The sequence below is a fragment of the Cryptomeria japonica genome, chromosome 8 (genome assembly GCF_030272615.1).
Source record: "Cryptomeria japonica chromosome 8, Sugi_1.0, whole genome shotgun sequence".
NCBI lineage: Eukaryota > Viridiplantae > Streptophyta > Pinopsida > Cupressales > Cupressaceae > Cryptomeria > Cryptomeria japonica.
This window is the reverse complement of record NC_081412.1, coordinates 372,606,341-372,614,866: the sequence shown is the minus strand read 5'-3', so window position 1 is coordinate 372,614,866 and position 8,526 is coordinate 372,606,341. Positions and strand designations below refer to the sequence as shown.

At 35.7% G+C, this 8,526-nt stretch overlaps 1 pseudogene; it reads left to right on the top strand.

Annotated features, from left to right (window-relative positions):
- The first annotated feature begins 1,640 nt into the window (after positions 1 to 1,640).
- LOC131062645 (histidine kinase CKI1-like) lies at positions 1,641 to 8,171 on the top strand (annotated as a pseudogene).
- The last annotated feature ends 355 nt before the right edge of the window (positions 8,172 to 8,526 follow it).

Genomic DNA, 8,526 nt, shown 5'->3' with positions numbered 1-8,526 from the left:
CTCCCACATAACTCATTTCATCTAGTCTATAATGTATTGCCGTAGTATTACTCCTATTGATCTTGCTAAAGCAGCTTAAACCTCTTGTTCAAAATGCAACTTTCCCTCACAGAAATGCATCTTGTCACAATTATCAAGCAGGTTTGCAAATTTTCATTTTGCACACAATTATTTTGCATGGTAGCAACTAGCCTCAATGGCTCGCTCCACTTTTACTTTGTAGGTTGACTTTATATTTGTAGTTTTTAATCGATTTTCAGGTTTAAAATTTGAAGTCAAACTGTGTAATCAGTAATCTCAAAGTCAACAAAAAACACCATATTTTAAAATTCACAGTGTACACTCTTATTTCCTTTTTCATTTTCTCTCTGTTAAGTTAATTTTGCTTTAAATAATGAAGAAGAGTTTTTTCTCTTCATTTTTGAATTTTTCTGCATTTTTTTGGGTTCCTATTTGATAAATTGAAAACAAGTTTATCTTTGGGTTTACCAAGTTATTCCCAAGAAATATTTTTTCTACTATGATCTTAACAACCTCATTTCAACATTTGTTTAAGTGAAAAATTAAATGGTCAAAGTCAGTGTTTTAAGTTTAATTGTACAATTGAAAAGCTATATATAATTTACCATCCCCCTGCTGTTCTACTGATGTCCCTAAAATTTGGAAAACGTTTTGACATTAGGAAATTTTGTTTCTCTAAGGCCACAAATGTTTTTCTGGAGTAGGTAGAATACAAGTGCCTTTATAGTTGTGAATAGTACAATCACCTATGCTTTAAAGCATAGTTTGCTAGCTTGTCTTCTTTGTTGGAGATTTACCTTGTTCATCAAGTATAGGTTGGATAGTACTTGATTAGCAATGTTATCCAAATGCCAATGATGTTTCGTCTGTGAGTTATTGTATTGCTGGACATTAGAATCAGGTAGCTGAGCATTGTTGATTGTTTGGATTAGAACATTTGAGTCATTCAATTGTAAGTCTGAAGATGCCACTTTTAAGAACCCGTTTTAAGTCTTGTATCAAGAGCCATAAGCTTCATAATTTTTTTCTTTTGAATGCTAATCTGTTGAGTATGGCCAACAAAAGTTTCTCCTTGCAAATCTGCGATAACACCTCGTATACTAGCTTGACCTGTACAAGTCTAATGGATACTTTTGTAGGAATATATGGTACACTGATTGCTAGTTTTGAAATATTAAGAAAAACATTCAGGTTGATGCCCTTGCATAAATGGATGAGTGGATCAACATATTTATGCTGACCTTTATGTCAAAGCAACTTGATATTGTCTTGTACTTTGGAGTGATGCAGGTATTACTTGTCACGGTTGGCACAACAATGACAATTATAACATGGTTCTTTGCATCAAAACATGCAGAGCATTCAGTTTCTATTGTTTCTGATGCGCTTCGTGGTGAGTTGCTTGCACATGCTAAAGCATGTACTACATCAGTCTTCAAAGGAAATTGTGAATCTACAATCCATTTAGCTCAATTGTTGGAATCGTCTTTGATTAAAGGCAACTTGTCTTTATTTTCAACATACTTTGGGTTGGGTAATTTTAGTTTGGAATGAGTTACAATTTTTCATGATTGTGACTAGCCAATAATAATGGTATTTACTTGTTATTGTAGGTGAAACCTCTCTTTTTCAAGAATATTCGACTATTCCATACACAAAACAAGTTTTCTACATGGGAAAAAATGGATTGTTTATCTCTTACTACACAAATTTTAATGAGACATTGATCTTGTATGCAAACAGAACTTATACAGATATCAGTATGACACACACGGGAAATCCCACATCTTATAGTCAACGATATATGTGGTATAGTCAAAAAGCTAGTGCTACTACAGGGCTACCAATGGAGGAAGCAATTCCAACAGGCACATTTTCTTTTTGGAGCTCAGCGTGGTTCAGAGATGCTCTCTACAGTAATAATGGATTTGCTACTTGGGGTTTGGCATTTGGTCAATCTAAGGAACTATTATTCCTTTCACTGGCTTATATAAAAGATGCATCTTCTGTAGTGGAGTATTAGTTTTAGGAGTGCGAATGAATATTTTAATGGATTTCATTACAGATTTTAATCTTGGTGGTGATATGTATTTAGCCACAAAAGATGGCTATTTGCTTGCACAAACAGGAGCAGCTTTCCATGTTGGAGGTGAACTAGACAAACCCAAACTGTTAGAAGCTACAAAATCAGGCAATCTTGTGGTGGCAGGAGCAGCATTGCATCTAAAATATAAATTAAAGAATTTATCAAGATTGGGCAGTGAAACTTTCAGTTCCTCTGATGCAATAATTCAAGGGGCATCATACATAGTGGACAGTACACCCATCCATCTTGCTGGAACAACCATGGTATAGAACTTTGTTCTTTGCTGAAAAAGTTATGAATTGAATATTTCCATAAACAAAATGGGAAGATATGTTTCTTTAAAATTGTTATTAAAATTATACTTGATGTAATCTCAGAAATCTGTTGGAAAGGATCACATGTAGACTTTGGTGTATATTCTACAAATATAATTTATTTTCCACTCCAAGATGTTTTATTTTTACCTTATTAGGATACTAAAACATTGGTCATTTTTTGTATGATTATATGTTCCATCTCATGCTTTTGATTATTTCTCACTCCTAAGTCAATGCTTGTCTAGGTATGTGTTGTCATCATTCCCTGCAAAAGCATTTGGGGTGACATGAATGAACAGGGCCACACAACATTAATTTTGCTAATCATCTTGGCAGCTTGCATGTTCTTCATAAGCTGTGTTTTTGCATTTTTTCTTACACAAGCTGGGAACAGAGAAATGCATCTCTGTACAGCATTGATTCAACAACTTGAGGCAACAGAACAAGCAGAGAGAAAAAGTAACAAAAAAAGTATTGTTTTTGCAAGAATGAGTCATGACTTGCGAACATCTCTTGCAGCTATCATTGGCCTCATTGGTCTTTGTCATTATGATGCTGCTGAAGGTTCAGAATTAGAGATGAACCTCTTGCAGATGAATTCTTGTGCAAGTAATTTGCTTAGTAAGTCTGTCACCATAAACTCATAATTTATTTACAAAGTTAGCAAGATTTTTGTGTGGATTTTTCTTCAAGATTAGGCTTGCAGGAGTTTTTAAGCTGTGGAAGTAGTCTTTTTCAAAAACTAGAATTGATTTGTGCTCCATATATAATAAATTATTCTTTTGTGTATACTTGTTTTTCAGGTATATTAAACTCTATCTTGGATGTGAGTAAAATGGAGGCTGAGAAGCTGCAACTTGAAGAAACAGACTTCAATATAGTTCAGGTCCTTGAAGAAGTTGTAGATATGTTCTCTGTTGTGGCATTAGACAAAGGTGTAGAAGTTGTATTGGATTTGTGTGATGAGTCTGTAGAGAGAGTATCATGGATTAAAGGTGATGCAGGTCGACTGAAGCAGATTCTCTGTAATTTACTAAGCAACAGTGTAAAGTTTACATCTGAAGGCCATGTGATATTACGTGCTTGGGTTAAGCAAGTTACTCTTAGGAAGCCTTTAGTTCATGACGGCCACAGTGATCAACGTTTGAGGGCATTTTGGAGTTGTATGCCCAAAGGAATCTTTGAGGTTGGTAATGCTTACAAACATTTGGATGCCTTTTCTGAGGTTCCAAATGATCTAAAATATGTTGAGTTCGAGTTTGAGGTAGAGGATACAGGAAAGGGTATTCCAAAAGACAGTCACGAGTCTGTATTTGAGAACTTTGACCAAGTTGATGGATTAACTTCTATGAATCATGGTGGCACTGGTCTGGGTCTTGGCATTGTTCGATCTTTGGTAAGTAATGCATACCATTGTTTCCTCACTTTTTAACTTGATTTATTTTTATTTTGTGTGTTTGTATCATTTTATTTTTCTTTTGAAAAGAAATTTCATAGATGCTCATGATAAGTTTTTGGTATATTTGAATTTCATATTTTGTTAAGCAGCAAGCTGTCCTTTTCCATTTCCATTTTGTGTATAATTGTTGTGCAGGTAGGTAGACCTCAATACTTTCTGACAATATCATTTATTTTTGAAGTGTTGATTTTAAATCCTATTGTGTGTGGCAGGTGCATCTAATGGGTGGAAATATTAAGATTGTTGATAGAGGCGAACCTGGGGAAAAGGGAACTTGCTTTCGGTTTAATCTCTTTTTCAGAAATGCTAAGGTTACTGTAGGTCAGAACAAGAATGGAGAAAATCAGTCATCAGGTATGCATGTGTTTGATGGAGTATCTATGTGTGCTAAAAGTGATTCATGTAGAAAATATGACATTCAAGAATGGCAACTAGGATGGAAATATTCTTCGACATCCAGCACTTTAGAAGGCCACTGGAAAAGGCCTGCTCTCAAAGAAAATGTCTATGCGGTCCTTGCAATGAATGGAGAGGCAAGCAAAATGATTTTGAAGAAATGGCTGGAACACAGGTGTGTATCGGTTTTGATGGTAAATCAATGGGGGGATTTTATCCCAACACTTGAAAATCTCAAACAAGAGGTTTTATTCCACAGTTCAAGGGCTTCCAAGATTTCTGAGTTGGTTTTCCCAAAGAGCTTGTTTAGTGATCGGTGGGTGAATGATATGAACTTAGGAGGACATCAAGGTGACACAGTCCCAGATTATGGTGTAAAGCAACTTTCTCCAGATGTGTATGGTCCAGCTACTGAGGAATCTAAACAGACAAAAGTGAATAGAGTAAGTGTGCATCTACTGGTTGTTGTCGATATGAACATGATTGTAGGACCTCTGGAACAAATATTAGTAATTATAAGTAATTTGTTTGGAGTTGGACAGATGCCTAGCTGTAAGTTTGTGTGGTTAGGTAGTGCAAACACTCCCCGTGAAGACTTGGAGAACTTGAAGAGAGGATTGGTTCCTTGTGACTTGATATTACATAAGCCGGTTCACAGCTCACGTTTGCATGCAGTTTGGGAGCTTGTGCAGGATCTTACTGGAAAAAGAATGCAGCATGCTTCAGAAATTGAAGCATCAAATGTTTTGCCACAGATGGAAACTGGTGATGAAAATTTCAGAAGGAAATCCTTTGATCAGCCTACATCTAGTTTGTTTAATTTGCAAGATCAAAAGAAAATGTGGTCAGAACTAAGACAGAAGGATAACAAATTGAGACCTAAGAATTTACTGGAAGGCATGCATATACTTGTTGCAGAAGACAATGCTGTTTTACAACAAATTACACAAGCCATGCTTACCCGGTTAGGTGCCACTGTCAAATGTGTTGATAATGGAGAACAGGCTGTGCAAATAGTTTCTGAAATGCTTCATAACAGAATCAAGGACAATAAAGATTTTTTTCCATCAAAACAGTGTCCACTTGAATCATCTGATCCTCCTGCACAACCCTATGTCTTTGACCTTATTCTGATGGACTGTGAGGTAGTTCTTTCAAACTCCATTGCAAGCTTCCTTATTTGAAATTTCCTTACATTCTTCTCAAATTTATGTTTCAAAGATAAACCATATTGCACCTGTATTTATAAAATGAAATTCAGCTGTGACAGTACTGAAACCTCCAAGATATGGCTATGTGGAAAATGAGGGTATTCAAACAGGTAGAAAGCCTTGGAAATATTAATTTCATTTAGAAGATGATTACTAATCATAAGGAAGATTATGACAGGTTAGATAGAATTTTTACATAGAATAGCTCCTAGTTTGTGTTCATTTTGTGTCCTCAATACTGTAGAACTTTCGATGATCATTAATATTGGGCAACTCAGTTGTAGAAGAACCTATAATGATGCCCAAAAATGATACTCAAATAAATTCCTAATAATTGTGCCCCTTGAATCACTAATCTTGAATATATACAAGACATCCATGCCTAACACATTTTTACTATAGTCAAGGCCAGGCATTCTACTTTAGCACGGAATAAAATGTTAGGCATAAATTTTATAAAGGTTGATCAGGTCCATGCTGAGAAAAACATTGGAAGGAAATATCAAACAGTAATTTGATTAAGGAAATGGGGTGTGTAGAAATAAACCGTTCTTTGCTGATTCACGCCCTCAGGAATTTTGGAAGCAAAAAGGAATTATAATTGTGCATAGTCATGTGCCATTCTTTCTGAAAGAGAGCACTAATGCCAAAAACACCTCTAATCAGAGTGAAAAATTTCCTTCAGAGTTTGGTGACTATTTCCCCTTATTTGAATTTAAACAGAATAGAGGTTCATCACAAATTCCTTCCCAAGCCTTGTTGCCCACAACTCCTTGACATCTATAAGGGAATCAATACATACAAAAGGTTGAAACTATAACTGAGTTCTAAAAGAAAAGAAAATGGAGAAGCATTGGCATATGCTAGATGTTTTCTCCAATATATATGTCGACAACTAGCATTCAAGGAAGTAGAATGAATGCTTTGACAATTCCAAACATTTTCTTAACAGGAGCTGCAAATATCTGCCTCAATATCCCCAAAATATATGCATCCATTCTCATTATGGCCAGAAAATCGAATATAAGTTGGTCTAGACAGCATGGCAACACTTCACCTCAACATTCCATACCCAGTGCAAGAACACCTCTCTTCTACTTGCCTCCATTAAAGCAATACCATATCAGCATTCAATGACATTCCCAACTGGGAGAGTGATGTTAAATTTGGCATTGATCAAAATAATCACTTGGGAGTTATACGTTCTTTCACCATGAATTCTTCAAGCAATTTGAATGTCCTTGGACGGGATGCTGACACTTTTGGCATAGAGAAGGTATCATTTCATGGGCAGCGTGGGATGATCCCAGCAACTATGAAGGAAGCTCATTCTAAGTCGATCTAGCAGAGTTAATCTCTTTACAAGATCAGAATATCAGCTAATAATCTGACACCAATCTGATCGATATCAGATCGATATAGACGTGAGAACAGCCTGACTTAAATCCTCAATTCCTTCCTTGGTATCTTCTTGGGTCTTATGCACCTCTCTGAACCTTTAACACTCAGGTCTGTATTGATACCTCTGATAATCAACAACAATTAACTGCATTGGCCCCACATTTAGCGGATCAATAATCTTCACAGGACTCCTTACATGCAATATCAGAATGAAGGCCCCCAGCACTGAGGACATATAACACGTGTGCCTGAACTCCCTCATCATAAGCGCACACGAAAACTCTACCACACACCCAGATGGTATGGCGAAATGCAAAAGACAATCCCAAAGAATGCAGTTCTGATACCATATTAAGAGTTTATAACTCGAATTGAACATATTGCATTTGAAGTCATGTATTTATAGTTATACATGAAAATATGATGAAGAACCATGCATTCATGGTTTCAACAAATTACTAACAAAATAATCAATAGTATATAAATAGACTAACAACTTAATACAAACTACAACAACAAACAGATCATATGGGTAAATGATGGAATATCCAACAATTAGAACTATGAGAATTCATTTCGTACAGGAATTAACATGATGGGTGCCTGGCAATCTTCCGTTTGGAAGTCAAAATTGCTGTTCTATCATGGCAACCATTGAACCGAGTTTTCTAGATTCAATTGCGTTACTTTCTCATTCATAATAATATGGCCCTACTATGTGATCACTCATACACTGCTGAAATGACTTTAATGCTTTTTTGAGTGCATACAGAAGAGTGAAATGATAACTTAAAAATAAAATTCCTGCCTCTAATATAGTTTGTTTAACAGCTCTGCTTATCCTCTTTTTTTTCCCTTTATCTGTTCCATATTTTAGAAGTTTTACTGTATTTATTTGATTGTCTGGTGCAATTGCAGATGCCCGTAATGGATGGGTATGAAGCAACGTGTACGATCCGTGAAGAAGAGAAGCGCTATGGTTTTCATATACCAGTTATTGCCCTGACTGCTCATGCAATGGCCGAGGAGAAAAGGAGATGTATTCAAGCAGGAATGGACTGTCACTTGCCAAAGCCGTTGACAACAGAGCCTCTGCTAAATATAGTAAGCAGTATTTTTTCAGAAAAATAAGCATTGGACTAATAGAGGATTCATCATCCCACCAAAAATGTATATGAGAATTGGTTTGATGCCAATACCAGTGCTTGTGATGGGTAAATTTTGAGAGACATTCTTTTCCTTGTCAAAAGCACCCATGGTAGCATTGATCGATGCAATAGATGAAATGCTTATTGAGAATTCATATTCTAATCTTTGTCATGGTTCGTTTTAGATATTAAATTGAGTAATTCGCTCAATATTCCTTGCAAGTCTTTTAGTGATTAAATAATAGAAAAAATTTCAAAGACCTCAAAACGTGGGCTTTTTAATATCACCATTCACATTTCAATTGTTATGGAATTGATGAGACATGAAAATAAAGGAATGACAAGCGGCCAAATCATTTCTGCTTGGCAGGGAAATGCACATTATCCACTTGATGCTTAATTATTTTTTAGTGATGCATGAAAACATCATAACTTTGATTTTGAGCTAATGAATAGGTGGAATTTATACCTTCAATGTATCGTATGA